The sequence below is a fragment of the Pleurodeles waltl genome, chromosome 10 (assembly GCF_031143425.1).
Source record: "Pleurodeles waltl isolate 20211129_DDA chromosome 10, aPleWal1.hap1.20221129, whole genome shotgun sequence".
Taxonomy (NCBI): domain Eukaryota; kingdom Metazoa; phylum Chordata; class Amphibia; order Caudata; family Salamandridae; genus Pleurodeles; species Pleurodeles waltl.
The window spans coordinates 57,961,383-57,971,017 of NC_090449.1; positions in this window are offsets into that span (position 1 = coordinate 57,961,383).

Consider the following 9,635-nt stretch of genomic DNA (forward strand, 5'->3'; position numbering starts at 1 on the left):
GTGATCCGCTAGGCATAGACGGCTGAGTTGGTCTGCCCTGGCGTTCAGAGGACCTACCAGGTGTTGAACCACCAGGGTTATGCCCTGCTGTTCCAGCCATGCCCAAAGACGCAAGGCCTTTTGACAAAGGGTCCACGACCCCACACCGCCCTGCTTGTTGCAGTACCACATTGTGGTGGTGTTGTCTGTGAACACCAGCACCATCTTCCCTTTGACAACAAGAAAAAAACCTTTAATGCCAGTTGGATCGCCTGGAGCTCTAGTAAGTTGATTCGGAGTCTGCCGGAGAGCAGAGGCCTTTAATCTCCACCTCTCCCAGATGGCCACCCCATCCCATTACATTACATTCTGGTTGAGGAAGGGAGGAGTCTGCCTCTGACCCAATCGCAGTTTACTAACCACCATTGCAGATCTTTTGCAGTTCCCTCCGAGATCTGAACCGTGTCGGCGAGATTCCCCTGATGCTGTGCCCACTGGAACTTTAGGTCCCACTGCAGAGCCCTCGTATGCCATGTGGAATTTTCTTTTTTTTTTACTAAGAGGATGCAGGTAGCAATGAGGCCTGGCAGCCTCAGTCTGTCTCACTGAAGTCAAGGATAGAGGTCGAAACATCAGAATTATAACCGGAATATCTTGGGCTCGCTGCTCGGGAGGATAGACCTGAAACTGCACTGTGTCCAGAACAGCTCTGATGAAAGGGAGCATCGGAGAGGGAGTCAGGTGGGACTTCGGCACGTTTATAGTGAACCCCAACAAATGTAGGAGGTTTGCTGTAGTCTGAAGGTGGGGGACAACAGCCTGGGGCGAAGGAGCCTTCAACAGCCAGTCATCGAGGTAGGGGAAGACTGAAACCTCTAGCCTGCACAGATGAGCTGCGACCAGCGTCATCACCTTGGTGAACATACAAGGGGTGCTAGGGAGCAGAGTAAACTGAAAGTGCTTGTGGCCCACCTTGAACCGCAGGTAACGCCTGTGGGCAGGCAGGATGGGGATATGCACCATAGGCAGATTTAGGTCCAGGACCTCTGCTGCCCTACTCACCAACCCTTGCATACAATGCCCCCTCCTCTGTAGCCACAGTAGGAGGTGAGAGCATACCAGTATCTGGAGCGGTGTCCCGTCCACTGGCCTCATACCAATGCAGAGGTTCTAATTGGGACTCTAGAAGGTCCTGAGACCCCCCCTCCTATACCTCACCAGTGCCTGACTCCGTAGAAATGCTCAGGCTTTGATCTAGCACCTGTGGGTGAGACCCCATAGACACCGAAGCTGCTGGCGTGGAATGTGATGGGGCCTCTGCCAGCTCCATGGGGCTCGAAGAAGCTCTTGCGGGGCCAGCCTGCTCAAACATAAGACTCATAGCTTCGTAAAACTCCTTAAGTTGATCAGGGTTTGCTACCAGAAAAGAGGGAGGGTGGGGCTTGGATTTGGCCCTGGCAACGGCTCTTCAGAACCGTGCCTGGAACGTTTATGTACCACATTTGCCCCATCAGCCGACAAGCTGAAGTTTGAGTCCTCTTTTGTGCCTCTTCCCTGAGTGCCTAGAGAACCTAGAGTGGGATGAAGAGGACTTGGAGCTCCTGGTTCGGTCCTATGACCTCCTCCGGGACCGTCGCACCGAGGAGTTGCGCCTACCAATGTCAAATGCCTGGCCGCATTAGCTTGGGGGCCGCCCCCTTGAAGTTTTCAGTGCCATGGACCGGCAGTCCAACCACGACTTCAAATTGTAGTCTTGGTCTATGCACCAGAGACATACCTGGTGGAGGTCCGTCACTGACATGGCATGGTGGCAGGCGCCACACGGCTTGAACCCAATCTTCCTCCATGTCATCCTGCATAGATCCAAAAAAAGTCTCGACAAAAATGTTGAAAAAGGCCAGTCAAAAAATGACAGGGTAGCTCTGTTCCGGATCTGCGCTTTAAATGTTGCGGAAGGAAAAGAGCTGATGTATGAATGTCTGGTGGCGCCTTTATAGGCGACCGTGATTTCACAGACTGCTCCAACGACACCACGTGGATCCAAACGATGCCAATGGATGGCACACGCAAGGGTATTGCTCTGCAAAAGTTCTGGATTTCAAGCTGATGCCAGGAAATTCTAAAGATCTAAGGAATCTGCAGCTAGAAGTCTAAAAGTAAGGAATCTGCAGCTAGAAGTCTCTATCAGATTAGCTATGCTCCCTCCCACTCGGTTGTTGGATGGTGGACAGTGGTTTATGTGTGTACAGTTCACTCTCCTTCTGTTGGTATTTGTTGTTAAGAGGTGAATTTGTCTTGCTGTTGCCTCCTGCACTAGGGCATAGGAATGTGCCGCTGTCTTTTTTTTTTATTTTTATATATATTCAAACTGGATTTTTGAGAGGTTTCTCCTCTTCTCTAACCTTAAAGGTATGAGAATATCAATCTTTTGATTTCTTTGCTGTGCAGCAACAACTTGTAGTTCAGGAATGTAAGGAAATGCCTCCTTGGCATGGTTGCCCCCTGACTTTTTGCCTTTGCTGATGCTATGTTTACAATTGAAAGTGTGCTGAGGCCTGCTAACCAGGCCCCAGCACCAGTGTTCTTTCCCTAACCTGTACTTTTGTATCCACAATTGGCAGACCCTGGCATCCAGATAAGTCCCTTGTAACTGGTACTTCTAGTACCAAGGGCCCTGATGCCAAGGAAGGTCTCTAAGGGCTGCAGCATGTCTTATGCCACCCTGGAGACCTCTCACTCAGCACAGACACACTGCTTGCCAGCTTGTGTGTGCTAGTGAGGACAAAACGAGTAAGTCGACATGGCACTCCCCTCAGGGTGCCATGCCAGCCTCTCACTGCCTATGCAGTATAGGTAAGACACCCCTCTAGCAGGCCTTACAGCCCTAAGGCAGGGTGCACTATACCATAGGTGAGGGTACCAGTGCATGAGCATGGTACCCCTACAGTGTCTAAACAAAACCTTAGACATTGTAAGTGCAGGGTAGCCATAAGAGTATATGGTCTGGGAGTCTGTCAAACACGAACTCCACAGCACCATAATGGCTACACTGAAAACTGGGAAGTTTGGTATCAAACTTCTCAGCACAATAAATGCACACTGATGCCAGTGTACATTTTATTGTAAAATACACCACAGAGGGCACCTTAGAGGTGCCCCCTGAAACTTGACCGACTATCTGTGTAGGCTGACTAGTTTTAGCAGCCTGCCACAAACCGAGACATGTTGCTGGCCCCATGGGGAGAGTGCCTTTGTCACTCTGAGGCCAGTAACAAAGCCTGCACTGGGTGGAGATGCTAACACCTCTCCCAGGCAGGAATTGTCACACCTGGCGGTGAGCCTCAAAGGCTCACCTCCTTTGTGCCAACCCAGCAGGACACTCCAGCTAGTGGAGTTGCCCGCCCCCTCCGGCCAGGCCCCACTTTTGGCGGCAAGGCCGGAGAAAATAATGAGAAAAACAAGGAGGAGTCACTGGCCAGTCAGGACAGCCCCTAAGGTGTCCTGAGCTGAAGTGACTCTAACTTTTAGAAATCCTCCATCTTGCAGATGGAGGATTCCCCCAATAGGGTTAGGATTGTGACCCCCTCCCCTTGGGAGGAGGCACAAAGAGGGTGTACCCACCCTCAGGGCTAGTAGCCATTGGCTACTAACCCCCCAGACCTAAACACGCCCTTAAATTTAGTATTTAAGGGCTACCCTGAACCCTAGAAAATTAGATAACTACAAGAAGAAGGACTGCCCAGCTGAAAACCCCTGCAGCGGAAGACCAGAAGACGACAACTGCCTTGGCTCCAGAAACTCACCGGCCTGTCTCCTGCCTTCCAAAGATCCTGCTCCAGCGACGCCTTCCAAAGGGACCAGCGACCTCGACATCCTCTGAGGACTGCCCCTGCTTCGAAAAGACAAGAAACTCCCGAGGACAGCGGACCTGCTCCAAGAAAAGCTGCAACTTTGTTTCCAGCAACTTTAAAGAACCCTGCAAGCTCCCCGCAAGAAGCGTGAGACTTGCAACACTGCACCCGGCGACCCGACTCGGCTGGTGGCGATCCAACACCTCAGGAGGGACCCCAGGACTACTCTGATACTGTGAGTACCAAAACCTGTCCCCCCTGAGCCCCCACAGCGCCGCCTGCAGAGGGAATCCCGAGGCTTCCCCTGACCGCGACTCTTTGAACCTAAAGTCCCGACGCCTGGGAGAGACCCTGCACCCGCAGCCCCCAGGACCTGAAGGACCGGACTTTCACTGGAGAAGTGACCCCCAGGAGTCCCTCTCCCTTGCCCAAGTGGAGGTTTCCCCGAGGAATCCCCCCCTTGCCTGCCTGCAGCGCTGAAGAGATCCCGAGATCTATCATAGACTAACATTGCGAACCCGACGCCTGTTCCTACACTGCACCCGGCCGCCCCCGCGCTGCTGAGGGTGAAACTTATGTGTGGACTTGTGTCCCCCCCGGTGCCCTACAAAACCCCCCTGGTCTGCCCTCCGAAGACGCGGGTACTTACCTGCAAGCAGACCGGAACCGGGGCACCCCCTTCTCTCCATTCTAGCCTATGTGTTTTGGGCACCACTTTGAACTCTGCACCTGACCGGCCCTGAGCTGCTGGTGTGGTGACTTTGGGGTTGCTCTGAACCCCCAACGGTGGGCTACCTTGGACCAAGAACTAAGCCCCGTAAGTGTCTTACTTACCTGGTTAACCTAACAAATACTTACCTCCCCTAGGAACTGTGAAAATTGCACTAAGTGTCCACTTTTAAAACAGCTATTTGTGAATAACCTGAAAAGTATACATGCAATTTTGATGATCTGAAGTTCCTAAAGTACTTACCTGCAATACCTTTCGAATGAGATATTACATGTAGAATTTGAACCTGTGGTTCTTAAAATAAACTAAGAAAAGATATTTTTCTATATAAAAACCTATTGGCTGGATTTGTCTCTGAGTGTGTGTACCTCATTTATTGTCTTGTGTATGTGCAACAAATGCTTAACACTACTCCTTGGATAAGCCTACTGCTCGACCACACTACCACAAAATAGAGCATTAGTATTATCTATTTTTACCACTATTTTACCTCTAAGGGGAACCCTTGGACTCTGTGCATGCTATTCCTTACTTTGAAATAGCACATACAGAGCCAACTTCCTACAAGGAAGGAATGCCACTCATTTTCTGGTCATCCTGTTGTGGAAGAGAATACATCACCACAGTGGTTGCCTCATGGACAGGCTTTGGCATTAGTAAGTATTGTCCTTCAATGTGCTGTTATCCACAGTTTTAGGAATTCCTGGATTTTTTTCATTTTGGGGGAGAAATAGAGACAGTTTACCACACCACTTTTATCTTTCATCGATTCAGTTGCTTTAATTATTCCCCGGTGTTTGACTGGAGACCCTTAATAATTAATGTTAATGTCGCAGTGTACACATACACTCAAAAACATTGATAGAGCCATCGACTATATCTTGTCTGTCTACCTCATTTTGAGCCAAGCTTTGGACAGTAAGTTGGACAGATGGTGCGCTCCACTTCCTCCCAGAGGCTCAAGTAGCCAAAATCTTTAAAGCATATAGCTGTAATAGCAGTCTCAAAGGGAATGAGGCAGGATTGCATGTGAATCTATGAAAGATACTAATGCTAGAAAACTATAGTTAAAGGCAATTGTTTTCTTCTCCACATTTGATCCTTCATAGGTTCATATGCTTGAATTATGATTAGCGAAGCCGTTTATAGTAATTAAGTGGATGGTGAGAAGAGGCCTGCCTTGATGAACGAGATAGCACAGCACCGCCAGTCCAATCGCTCGCTCTGATGTGAACGGGATGTCCAAGAAGATATCTGGACATATCACCACAGCAAAATGTGAAACAGGGCTGTAAGAATCCAAGTACAATAGAGTGAAATAAAAGAGGAAATCCAGCTCTAAGTACCTTTTTTTGAGACAGAGGCACTTTAATTACTGTTAGTTGACACAAAAGGATCTTGTTCGGCACTTTCGGAAGTAACATTGGCATCTTATTCAGGTTTCTGACACTTTCTGGCAGCAGGTTTTGCAGGTCATCCTTCCGGTCACTATCACTGCCATCACCTTGGTCTTCACGCCTGTTGCCGTGTGATTCAAACAATTTGGCGTCTGTGTATAGGGAACACTCATATAAGGGATCAGGAAGGATTGACAGGCCGAGGATCTGGTGCAGCCAGTTAAGAAGGTCAGGCGGTCAAGGAAGTGGCAGCAGAATTGGGGCAGGATGGTGCAACTGCTTGTAGAGGCAAAATTGGAACTTTAGGTTGAGGACTCTCCAGGTTGAAGTGTGCTTTCGTAGAAGTCTTGTGCTTAAAGGAACCCAAAAAGTCTGCTGCACTTGTAACGTCGGTGGTGTGGAGAGACATGGCTCTAAGCTAAAATAGCATCCATTGTTAAGAGGATGCTGACAATTGCAAATCTTTTCTTCATTTGTCATGAAAACGTTGTATGTCTGGGTCCTTATAAGAATGTTTCTAGGAATCTGGGTGGTGACTCAACATCATGAGTAAGTTTCCATCTTTTCTTATTCTACAGCCTCCTCCTCATTATTATTACCACCTTTGTTGTTGTCATTGTAGTAAGCTGGGTTCTGGTTGCACTACCCCCATTTTTTTTTTGCCTGGTGCCAGTATGTTTTGGACTGTAGTGCACTGAGCTCCTGCTAACCAGGGACCCAGTGCCCTCTCTGAAATGTGGTTGATGATAAAGGTTTTACACCTACATTATTTAAGTCCCTGGTATATGGTACTTAGCTACCCAGGGCATTGGTACCCCATGGGAGCCCAAGCAAACTATGTCTGCCATTGCAATCTGCGTGAAATGGTGCATTCACCGTTTCACCACAGATATAAGGCTTGTCTTATATCTTGGTCACTGCACTTAGACACTGTAATTCACCCCTCTCGTAGGCCCTTCAGCCCAAGGGCAGGGTATATGTCCCTAAGTGTGAGTGTACCCCTGCATGAGCAGGGTGACCCTACAGACCCCAGGTTACATTTCCTGGACTCTGTAAGTATGTGAGAGGCATCTTAAGGTATGTACTGGACAATGGTCAACACAAGTGGTCCTACTACATAATGGCTTATGCCAGCCTAGGCTCATTTGGCATCAAAACCACACTGATTCCAGTGCTAGTTGCATGATAACATGTACTCTGGTAGTTCCTTAGAGGATTCCCCCAGTTCAGACTGTGCAGCTTGGATGACTGCAAAGTCCAGGGGAGTAGAAATACAGGGTAGCTCAGGAAAGTGGCACAGGGCAGAATGGCCACTTTTACAAAGTCTAGAACTTTGACATTGGTCCAAACACAGAATTAGAGGTGCTTGAAACAAGGTCCTTTCAGTGGCAGAGAGAGGAAGAGCACTGAAGTTGATGCCCACTCTGTCCCTGAGACTTCCGAAGGACAGTTGACATATGTAATATCATTTGCAGTTATGAGATGCCAGACCATACACACCTCGGTTATCTGTCCTGGTCATTTGTCCACCAAAGATGGACACCTTCTGAAAAGAGCAGTCATGCAGGCAGGAAACATTGAAAATACCTCAGTAGAAAAGATGCATCTTAGGATGACAAGTGAAGAAACACAATCAGGTTAGAATGGTCAATTTTAGTCTAAAAACATATTAGAAATGCAGCAGTATTCCGGGAAATGTTGCCTCGTGAGCAGAAGAAAATTAACTACTTCACAGATCCTTTTATAAATGGTGGACCATGTGCAACAGCTGGAATGCTTAAAGGAACAAGGTTACTTGTTTTAGTCTCTAGGAGGCCAACATAACTTCTTGCTTTATTTTTATTATTTTTTTATTTAGTCATGTCAAACCACAAAGCTAAGAAGTATAAGTTACTTGATTATCATGATTTGCCAAGGTATTTTCTTCACATTTAGAGATTTCTCTATTTATATGGCATACCCCCAAAAAGATAATCCTTTGTGTATTTCTAGACTGTTGAAACAAAACAGGAAGCTGGCCTGGTGTGTGGTGGCTACCTATGATGTTTGCACCTTATACCAGGTCCAGGCAGCCGGTATGTGTTAGAGAGACAGTGTCTAGGAAGCCAAGGCACTCTAGTGGTAGCTGTTGTGAGCACCCCCGACTTATCTAGGAGGAGAGGAAACTACTTGCAATACAACAGCAGTCACACAGTAACTTTTCACACCTGAAAGGAACCACACAGTGTTACAAAAATAAATGTACTTTATTCCAGTAACACTGAACTAGATTACTTAAGGGCCGTCCCCCAACTGGAGGCAAGCATACACTATATATATACACAGTAAATATTAGGAATTAGCGTATAGAAACAACAAGCATTGGCAAGAAATAGCAGAAAATAGCCAGGGCCTTATCGTGAGGGGTTTGGGGGCACCATATACTAATATAGTGGGATGCAAAGTTAGGTCACCACCTAAGGATGTGGGACAGTTAAAAGGGAGCTGGGAGAACTCATGACACCAAGAGGTGAGTACCTAGGTGAACCCCAGCGCAGGAGAACAGAGGTAAGTTACCTGGTCTTCCCAAAGACTAACAAGGGGGCTTGGAAAAGGAACATTGCAAGACCAGGACCAGTCCAGTGGAACTCAAAGGTGGATTCTGGAAGAATAGTACCTGCAAGAGAAGGGGACACAGTACCGTCCACACAGGAGTGTTCGGGGAAGGGGCAGGAGCCACTGCCCACCCTTCTGTGGATGAAGATCTGGGTCAATGAGGGAAGATGAAGATCAACTGTGGAGCACAGGAGCTGCACAGAGGTCCTTGGAGTTATACAGATGATGTCTCACGTCGGTGGCTCAGTCTCAGATGGTCAGTGGCCAGGAGGAACACCAACAAGGCTTGGCAAATACAAATCTGGGCAGAAGAGGAGTTGCAGAGAAGAGGACCAGAAAGGTCCAGGGGACTCGACCCTTGGAGGGGAGTGCAAGCCTATCCTCAGCAGTCGGGAGAGCCAGCAGAAGCAGTCGAAGCCCCCACAAGCAACCCACTGGCAGCTGGCACAGTAAGTTGCAGTGAGGCCTAATCAGCACACCTGGAAAGGAGTCCCTTATCACTGGAGCAGGAGAGGAGACACAATCCCTGCAGGGATGAAGTGCTGGAGGCTGAGGCTAATTACAGCCTGAAGATCCCTCAGAGCAGGAGTCAACAAGCCTTGGTTGCTGCAAGAGTTGCGGTGCACAGGGGTACTGTCCTGCAGGGAAAGGCAAGGGCTCATTGTCTCCCAAGATGGACAGAGGGCAGAGAGGGTCAAGAGGACCACCACACCTCTGTTCAAGGATCAATCAGTTCTTGTGAAGAGCAGATCCCAGCAGCCGGGCGTCATTGCCTGCGGATGCAGGGAAGTGACTCCTTCACTTCAAGGGAGGTTCCTTCTTGCTTCTTTGGTGCTGCTGAAGTCTTGCCGACCCCAGAAGATGCACAGCTGTGGAAATGTTGCAATTACTGGAAGGAGGCGAAGAAAGGATGTTGCAAGGCGAGGTTGTCTCAGGGTTTGCAAGCTTCTTTGGTGCCTGTGAAGTCCAGCAGCAGTTCTGGTGGCCAGGAGCAGAAGAGGTCAATGCAGAGGAGTCCTGGTGGGGTCTTGCACGCTGCATCTGTGGGCCCCACCTACAAAGTAGCCCCTAAATAGCCCCAAC